An 8,848-nucleotide genomic window follows, 5' to 3' on the forward strand; every position below is an offset into this window, starting at 1 on the left:
GAAGAAGGATAGAGCCAAAGAATGACTCTTTTTTGAGAATGATCCCCAGCCGACAGCCAGCAAGGAAATAGGGAGTTCAGTCTTAGAACCACACGGAACTGAATTCTGCCAATAACTTGAACAAATCTGAAGGAAAAATCTTCTCTTAAAACTCTAGATAAAAGTTCAAGGTAGCTGACGCCTTAATTTTTGGCCTGGTAAGCCTGCCTGGACTTCTGACTTACGGAAACGGTAATATAGTAAATGTGTGATGTTTTCAGCCACTAATTTTGTGTTAATGTGTTAAGGCAGTGATAGAAAACTAATACAGGCTTCATGGTCACTGGTGACCCTAATGAGTAATATCAGAAAAAACTCAGAATGCTTCATTCACAGCAATCATTGTTTCCTTTTTGGTGTGACTTTGTCATTAATCATTTATGTTTCCAAGCCAATTCTGGTGATTTAGAGCCTGCACTAGTTTTCGATCTGTGCCATAACAAAATTAACACAAACAGAAAATAAGAGGGCCAAAATCAGTACTGAGAAAATAAACTGAGTACGATGAAAATCACACAGAATCTGAACCTCTTCAATTTAAATGTTTCAGCACTATCTCTTTTTACTGTAATATTGAATATATGAACATGTGAGGCAAGAAAAAAGCTATCTACTCTAAGTTTTACTTCTTTATTAAATTATCAAAAGAAAACTACAATTGTCATTGTAACACTGGAACATTTAATACAGTTCTAAAATTAAATGCAGAACACATTTACAGAAGCCATCAATTTGGGATCTTCTTTTGTCAAACTCTGTTTTTCAAACAATATTTTAGTAATAAGCCTTATTTCACTGGTGGAAAAATCTTAAGGAAGACAAGACTATATATTCACTCAACACAAGACTGTTTAAACTTTATTCATCTCTGTGATCTCTACCATATGCAGATGACCACATTATTCATGGTTTAGTACCAGGAATATGTGGGATCTGCAAGTAAAGTATTCTCCACCTTGGATATTATCTGGCTAACTCAAGTCATTCATTCATTCATTCATTCATTCAACGAAGGAGGCCAATGGATAAGGTCAAAGAGGTAAACTATATGATAAGGTTTTCTTCATAGGATATATTGCTATCTGAAATTATCATTTTATTTGTCTAATTTACTGTGATATATGTCACCCAATAGAACGTCAGCCCCAAGGGGCTGGTGAATTTGTCTTCCCATTTATTGATGGTCATCCAACCTTTAGATTGGCAGATCTTAATAAATACTTATGAAATAAATACATACATAAATGATAAAAAAAAAAACTAGGTCAGCATCCAGAAGTTCTGATATACTACTGTTATTCACATTCTCTAAATTGTTTCTGTGCCTCTTTTTCCTAACACCGATTTCTCCAAAGTATCTTCAATAAAACGGTAAATCCTCTCCTGCATTTATTCAATAAACACAATTGAGCACCCTGGATATTCCCTGTCTCACTCAAGAATCATTTACTCATTCATTTATTCGTTCATTCAACAAAGGAGGCCAAGGATGTAGTCAGAGAGATAACAGGGGACAGATAGATCATAAAGAGCTTGGTAGGACACTGTAAGGTCTTAGGCTTCTAGTAAGAGTGAGATGGGAAGCCATTTGGAGGATGCTGACACAATAAATGTCATATTCTGATTAACATTTTACTAATGCCAATGTAGCTATTATGTGAGGCAATGGTAGAAACAGGATCTCCAGTCATGAAGTTGTTGGAATACTCTCATGTTTTTTGACTGCCAGTGTTTTCATGTAATTCAAACTAGGTTCTTGAATAAATTTTGCTAGAAAACAGCAGTCATATTTGAAACCTTAAAAGACACATTACTGATTGCCAGCTGTCCTCTCTTATATCCAGTCCCTTGCCATGTATAAGATCCTGGGGCATTGCTGCTGCAAAGAATTAGAGACCTAATTCCAATTGCCTCCATTCACAAAAGAGGAGATTTTACTTTGCTCATTCCTTGGTGGTCAAGGTTCACTCCCTTTACACAATGCTATCTTATTTCTCTTCTCCTCAGATCTAGCATTATCTACATTCACTGTCTCAAAAGACAAACTATACCATGTTTACCTAAAAATGTTAACGTGCATTGTCCTGAAAGAGAACACAGAGCACTTGCAGAGAGTCACTCAAGTCTCTTCCAAAGCCCATGATGTTTAGGTCATCTTAGACTGAAAATCGCACTTGTTTTCAGGCTTCCCTGGTAACCACATTGAAGAGACAGTCTATGGTGAATTGCCTCTATCATGCTTTCTTGTGAAGGATCTAACCTTAGATGGACTCAACTGACCTATATATCTTGGGCCCCCAGGGTCAATGAATACAACTTTCACCACCCATTGTTTCTTTGAGGTGTGTCCATATTAATGTAGATAAGGTGACTTCTGGGCATCTCCACAGTGCTCTATCATTACAAATATATTCATAGATATAGAACCTGGTTTTTCCTAGGGAGGTGCTCTACTACGGAATAAAGAACGGCAGTTAAGAGGATCTGAATTGCCACTCCCATGCTTTTGGTTCTGCAACCTTTGTTCCAGTCTTTTAACCTTGTTAAAGCTGTTTCTTTACCTATAATATGAGCCTACTGGGCATGAGGAATAAATGCAATAATATGTGCCAAGCTTTTAGTACAGAGTCTGGCACATAGAGAGCACTCAATCAATATTAGTAATCATCATTTAAAAACCATTATTCTAATTTTCACCATCCCTGTGAAGATGGGTATGAATCTTCCAAAATGGTACCTGAATTCAAGAAGTTATTTACTTGGCTTGCTACCTTTCCGCCACCTTTCTGTAAAAACAACAGTGTTGGAAAAGGGACATTCTAGAGCCTGGTAGCATGGATCCACAGACACATTTCATCAATTCCCTTTCTTCCATCTTTTCAATGTTTACTTATTGGCATAGGTGAAACTGAGGCACGAGTTTTAAGCTTCTTGATATAAGTTTGACATGACGAATGCAAAGACCATCAAGTACAAAAGGCAAGGGCAATGCAGTAGATGAAATCCTATAATGGTGGAAATAGCCAGGGCAAAACTCACACAGGTATTTTTATTTTGTTTGTTTTTGCTTATGTAAGAGGATGAAGAAAGACAATTTAAAAGGATAAGGGACAGAAGAAGGGAAGAGAGAGTGGAAAGGCGCAGCAGAAAGTGAAGAAAGAAGGAAGAATTGAAGAAGATGAAAAAACTAAAAAGTGGGAAAAAGGGGAAAAGGAACGGAAGAAATAAAAAGAAAAGGGAAAGTTACTATGAGACTGGTTCTACAGCCCAGAGCAATGCAAAGGCAAAAGCCAGGATCAGCACAAAAAGACTAACAGAGAATATAAAGTGGGCTTACAATTGAACAAATTCTTCTTGCAGCCTTGTCACTCTTTTGTGAGTAAAACTGCTTCTATCCCTAGAAAATTGAAACTTAGATTTTTCTTGACCTTCAAGTCCAATGATACCACTGAATGATCACTCGACTCTTGTTTACATGATTACGTTGAGGTCATCACTGCTCTTTTGAGGGAGGTAAAACCTTTTACCTTTACCTCTCAGATGTACCACATACAAAGTGAAGTGAACTCCAGGATGCCGGTTACGCTCAGAACAGTGGCTTCCTAGCGAAAGAGGGGAAGCCTGCTACAACAGTCCTGGGGTTGACATTGATGATACTTCTCACTCAAATATTTTGCTTTCATTTTTAATTTTTGTCAAAAAAATCTGTACACAACATTGAACATGCTTGATTCTCAGTCTCTTAAATATATTTCTAGGTTTTTTATGATATGTACTCTGCTGGCCAAGAGAAAAAGCAGGCTATTCAAGATTATGATTACTTAAATTTACTTTTTTTTTAGTGGTAGAATTTAATCTGACTTCATTTTCCTAAAATTAACAATCAAGCATAGTACTGTGTTCCAAATTTGGCAAAAGTGAAATTCCATAATCTGTCGCTTTAGCGTGGGATCCACTAAGCATATTTCTCAGCTCACAAAGGACTTCTACCTTGGAACATATCCAACCTCTTAGTATTAAATTGGTGAGTTACCATGAAAGGTATAAGCTCTTTCTTAATTGCTGTTCAAGTTCCTAATATTAGATTGTGTGAAACTTATATAATCTGCAAAATATAGCAAATCAGTTTATCTTTAAATAGTGATACTAGTCACAACACATCTATCATGTCAGGACAAAAATAATAGGTGTAAGGTGATATTGGCCTGGACACTAGGGGTTATGACGGAGGTGAACAAAGGTGAGATATGAGCAGCGGTAATAGTCCAAAATGCTTATCAACTGGTATGGCCAGAGCACTGGCCAATCAGAACAACTGCAGACTATAATCCGCCAATGCTGGCAGGCCTATCTGTGGGTATCAGGCACATGCCTACCTTGGACACAATGTACATGACAAATAAAGAAATAGTTGAGGCAAAGGAATAAATCTATGTTTCTGGACTGAACAATTAGTATGGTACTGTCATTTCCACAAATGAGGAAGACTAAAGAGAATAATTTAGAAGGTTGTTGGTAGTAATAATATAACCTTTAATTTTGGATGTAAAATGTTGGATATGCTTGTGAAACATCCAAATGGAGATGTTAAGTGAGCAATTGAATAGATGTTGCTGGAAGCTCAGAGGTCAGGAGTGGATTACAGACATAAATTGAGTTGTTATATGGATAAGACTTAAAACCATGAGAATGAAAGATATTACCTAAAGCGGAAGGCGGGGAGGGAAGAGGAAGGCGATATAAAAAGATGGGCCAGAAGATAGCCCTAGTGTTGGAAAGATCCAGTCTTTATTTAGAGATGAGATCATGGAAATGGAGCCAGCTGGGAAATAATCAACTCTAAAGAGGAGAACTAAAGACATGCAGTCCCACAGAAGCCACCAAAGTCACTGAAAGATGCCAACAGAATATACCTTATGACAGAAAAGGGACGAGTCAACTCTGTCCAATGCTCCAAGAAGTTGAGTAAGAGTGCAGATCACTGCTCTGTAGTCACTGCTGATGTCAAGAGAAGTTGTTTTCGTAAGCGGTGGAGGCAGAAGCCACACTGGAGGAGGACTGACGGTAAGGTAGAGAGGAGGTGGAGATTAGCATGTGGAGATTAAAATGTGCAGACAAGCTTCACCAGAAGTTTGACAATGACATGGAGAAAATAAATGAGGTAAGGGATGCTGAGAAGTATGGGATCCAGAGTTTGTTTTAAACATAGAAGACATTAAAAATATGTTGACATGTAATTGTTGTAAAAACTCCATGATTTAGGGAAGTGTTATTTCTCTCATTTATCAGATGAGAAAACTGAGGTTCAGAGAGGTTAAATAACTGAATCAGGTTCTCATAACTAGTAAGAAACAGAGCTGAAAGTTGAGTCTAGCCTATTTTATTCCCAAGTTCTAGGATGGGGGACACTTCTCATATTTTATTGCATTTATTTTCCCACATAACTGTATACTCATTTTAAGAATTTTATTTTTAATTGACATTAATTATATATATTATGGGACTCAATTTTTTCTAAATACAGGGGATGAGTCTAACTCATCCTTGAAACCCCAGTACCTAGTACAATATTTGGTCATTAATAATGGGTACTTAATAAAGGCATGGTGCAGAAATGAATAAACAAATGAGTTTGTAGCCAACTAACTGCTAAGAACTTACCCCAATCTTACACAATCACCAGGCTCCACTGTAATGAAGGGCTTACTTCCCACTTAAATTTTTTTTCTCTGTACTTGAAATATATACGAAGTCTTTATTCTCTCATGGAATCTATTCTCAGGTAATACTGATTTCATTGTGCTGTTCCACATGAGATCAGCATATTTGTATGGGAAGGAAAAGGGATATTCAATCACTGGGATATTTTATGAGTCTGGTAATAATAAATAGATATTTTTAAACATTGATGTGCTTGATTGATCCTTCTTAACCACATGTTTTGCTCAGCTTTTTTGCTGGCATTTTACTTTACAGCCTTTTTAATGCAGTTATTATTTTTTCCCTTTATGAGTAAAGAAGTTTTAACAAATGTCCCTAAGGTTAAAACAATGCACAATACTTTTAAAATGTGTGAACTCTGATGATTAATTGTCTTAAGATGTTTATAACTTAAGTTTCTGCTGAAATAGTTTTGTTTTGAACTTCTTCCAATCAACTCCTTCCTTCTTTCAGAAAATTTACCCTTTGAAAGTCTGAATAGAAAAAAATAGTTTTTCAGATTAACAAAACTACTTCATGACATAATGTGTGGCTCTTCAGTTCAGTTTTGTTATGATTTGCTAGCAAAGAAGTTTAGAGTCTGTGCATCTCCTAATTACATATATATTGTTAAAGCTACCTTAACCAAGTTAAATAAAATAAGGATGCCTAAAGTAGGTTAAAATTATTTGCAACAGTTTCTAATCCCACAGAGTTTTTTTTTTCTTCATGCTTAAGGTAAGAATTACCTACTAGTTCCTCCCCGCCCCACCCACCATATCTATAAGCATCACGTATTTTTTTGTCCAAGAAGGAATATACTATACAATTTAGCTATTCATTTATGCAAATGATGGTAAACAGAATTATAAAGACAGATAATAAACAGCAAATGAGGTTATTTTGTTTCACGCTTTATGTTGTCAGAGTTCTGAGCATGGTTTAGTGTTTTCTATTCATGACTTTATATTACCAAATTACTCCCTGATGGCGTCTCAGATGTGCTTTTGTCTGCAAATGAGAAGGAATAAAATACCAGGACATTAACGTTAAATTACAATCGTTAATGGCGTAAATACGAAAATAATTACTGCATCATACCATCAATTGTTATGTGTTCATTACTGAAGTTCTTGTAAAGCCTTCATTTTCTTGTTACAATTATTTTTTCCTTTATTTTTGTCTGGCTATTTTATAGCTCTGACAGTACTTTAGCAACATTCAGCAGTTACACAAGCCATTTAATCCGGCTCGAAGCTTCGTTTAAACTTCATTTAGCTGCATTTTATTTGTGTATTACATGCCTTTTACTTCTTTCTGACAGTCAAAAGGTACTTCCGAAGTAGGTGCTGTAAAGATGTGTCAAAGGAGACTATCTAAAACCAGCAATAAACTTCGGAGAGGGTTTTAGACTTACTTTACCATGGCTCGATAAGATACCTTTATTAAATAATCAAACTTATTGCGCCCCCATCTCTAAAATTTTAGCTTCAGGGCTCTTTTCTTCTTCTTCTCCTACTTCTAGTACCTCTTTTTAAAATTAATTTATATATCTGCGTCCAATCAGGTAAGATGCTTTTACATCTCGGCTCTCGACTCTCTCCCATTCTGTTTCTTCTTCTCTGCTCCGCCTCACCTGTCTTTCTCCCGGTCCTACCTCTTTCCTCTTCTCTCAGTGGTCCCTCCATAGCTGGCAGAGCAGGGAACCCCTCCAGACAGACAGACGGACAGACAGACACACACACACACACACACACACGTGCGCGCGCACACACACACCCACCACACTCTAGCCGTCTGGTCCTGGAAGGGTCGTTCAAATGCACCCTTTTGTCTGCTTCACTCTGCGACCATCACTTCGCCTCTGCCTGCCTGCCTCGGGCGGGGAGTGTCAGGGAAACTCAACCCGCGCTGAGAGCTGGAAGGGGGCGGGGCGGGGGTGTGTGGAGGCACAGCGGGCGGTCCAGCACCCGAGCATCCTTGGCCACGGCGCGCGCGCCCGTGCGCTCGCGCGCACACACACACACACACACGTCTTCTGTCACCTGTTCACTTTCAACGCCAGCTCTAGCTCTAGGTAAAACTTAGCCCTCCTCCCCTCCCCCACCCCTACCTCCGGGAGTCCACGTACAAGACATCGCGTGCACACCTTTTCCAAAATATCTGGAGGGAGAAAAGTGCACACTGGAGCACACTACAATTACGCAGAACACTAGTACCTCTCTCTTCTCTGTTTTTCCGCCCATCGTCTCTACAATCACACACAGCCTCTTCCTGCTAAAGCGCGCACACAGCAAGCACCCCTTCCCGGCTGACAATCCAGGCTTGGAGCCTCAGCCTCCAAGGCTCGGTTCCTGGCCAGGTCCCTCTGCCTAGCGCCAAGCCCCTAGTACTCTCTCCAACTCCTGCCATGTGCAGCCTGGCGCTACCCGCTCCCTAGGCCCAGCCAATGCTCAAACTTTTTCTCGCCCTTTCTCCGGCCCCAAAGCATGCCGCAACACAGAGGTCCGATACCCCGGCCCGGAGCTTAGACCCCCACAGGGGAATGGAGCGAGAACCCCAGCTCCCGAGGGCGCCAGGTCTCGCCGTGTCCAGCCCTAATGTGCGCAGGACAGCGCTGGACCCGGCAGGGATGGGAAGGGAGCTGGGGCGGATCCGACTGGCAGGTGCAACTTGCCAGCGACTCCTGGGTTCAGGCCCCTGGGGACGGCTGGTTTGGCCTAATGAGAACAAAGCTAGAGTCCGGGGAGACTGTCAGACAGGCGCTAAGACAATAGCAATAAAGGGAACTTGGAAGAGGACTGCTGCGCAAAGTTGTCCTCGAGTCCAGATGTCCTGGGATCGGTCGCGGGCTCCCGCTGCAGACACCCCAACCCCCAGCCCCTGGCCCCGCCGCGGTACACGCAAAATCCCTGCTAGGCAGTCGGTCCCTGGATGCCATGCAAATGCCCTGGTCTTCCAGACCCAGCCTGGGGCTCCGGGGACGCTTGGGGCTTGGACAGCAGCCACCCAACAGCAAGACCCGCCAGCGCGCTCTCCTGTCTTTACCTTTCGGCGGGCTGCCTGGGAGTCCGCGGCGCGCCGCCCGCTGGCTGTGCCCTCAGCCCCT

General features: G+C 40.5%; 1 long non-coding RNA gene across 1 annotated transcript in view; it reads right to left on the minus strand.

The window, feature by feature from the left end:
* LOC105521897 overlaps window positions 1–8,848 on the minus strand; it is a 505,254-nt gene that overhangs the window by 345,032 nt on the left and 151,374 nt on the right. Inside the window, exon 3 of the long non-coding RNA XR_001003355.1 lies at window positions 4,953–5,086. This is a non-coding gene — a long non-coding RNA (uncharacterized LOC105521897). The remainder of the gene's footprint in view (window positions 1–4,952; window positions 5,087–8,848) is intronic.

The sequence above is a fragment of the Colobus angolensis genome, unplaced genomic scaffold (assembly GCF_000951035.1).
Source record: "Colobus angolensis palliatus isolate OR3802 unplaced genomic scaffold, Cang.pa_1.0 Scaffold411, whole genome shotgun sequence".
Classification (NCBI taxonomy): Eukaryota; Metazoa; Chordata; class Mammalia; order Primates; family Cercopithecidae; genus Colobus; species Colobus angolensis.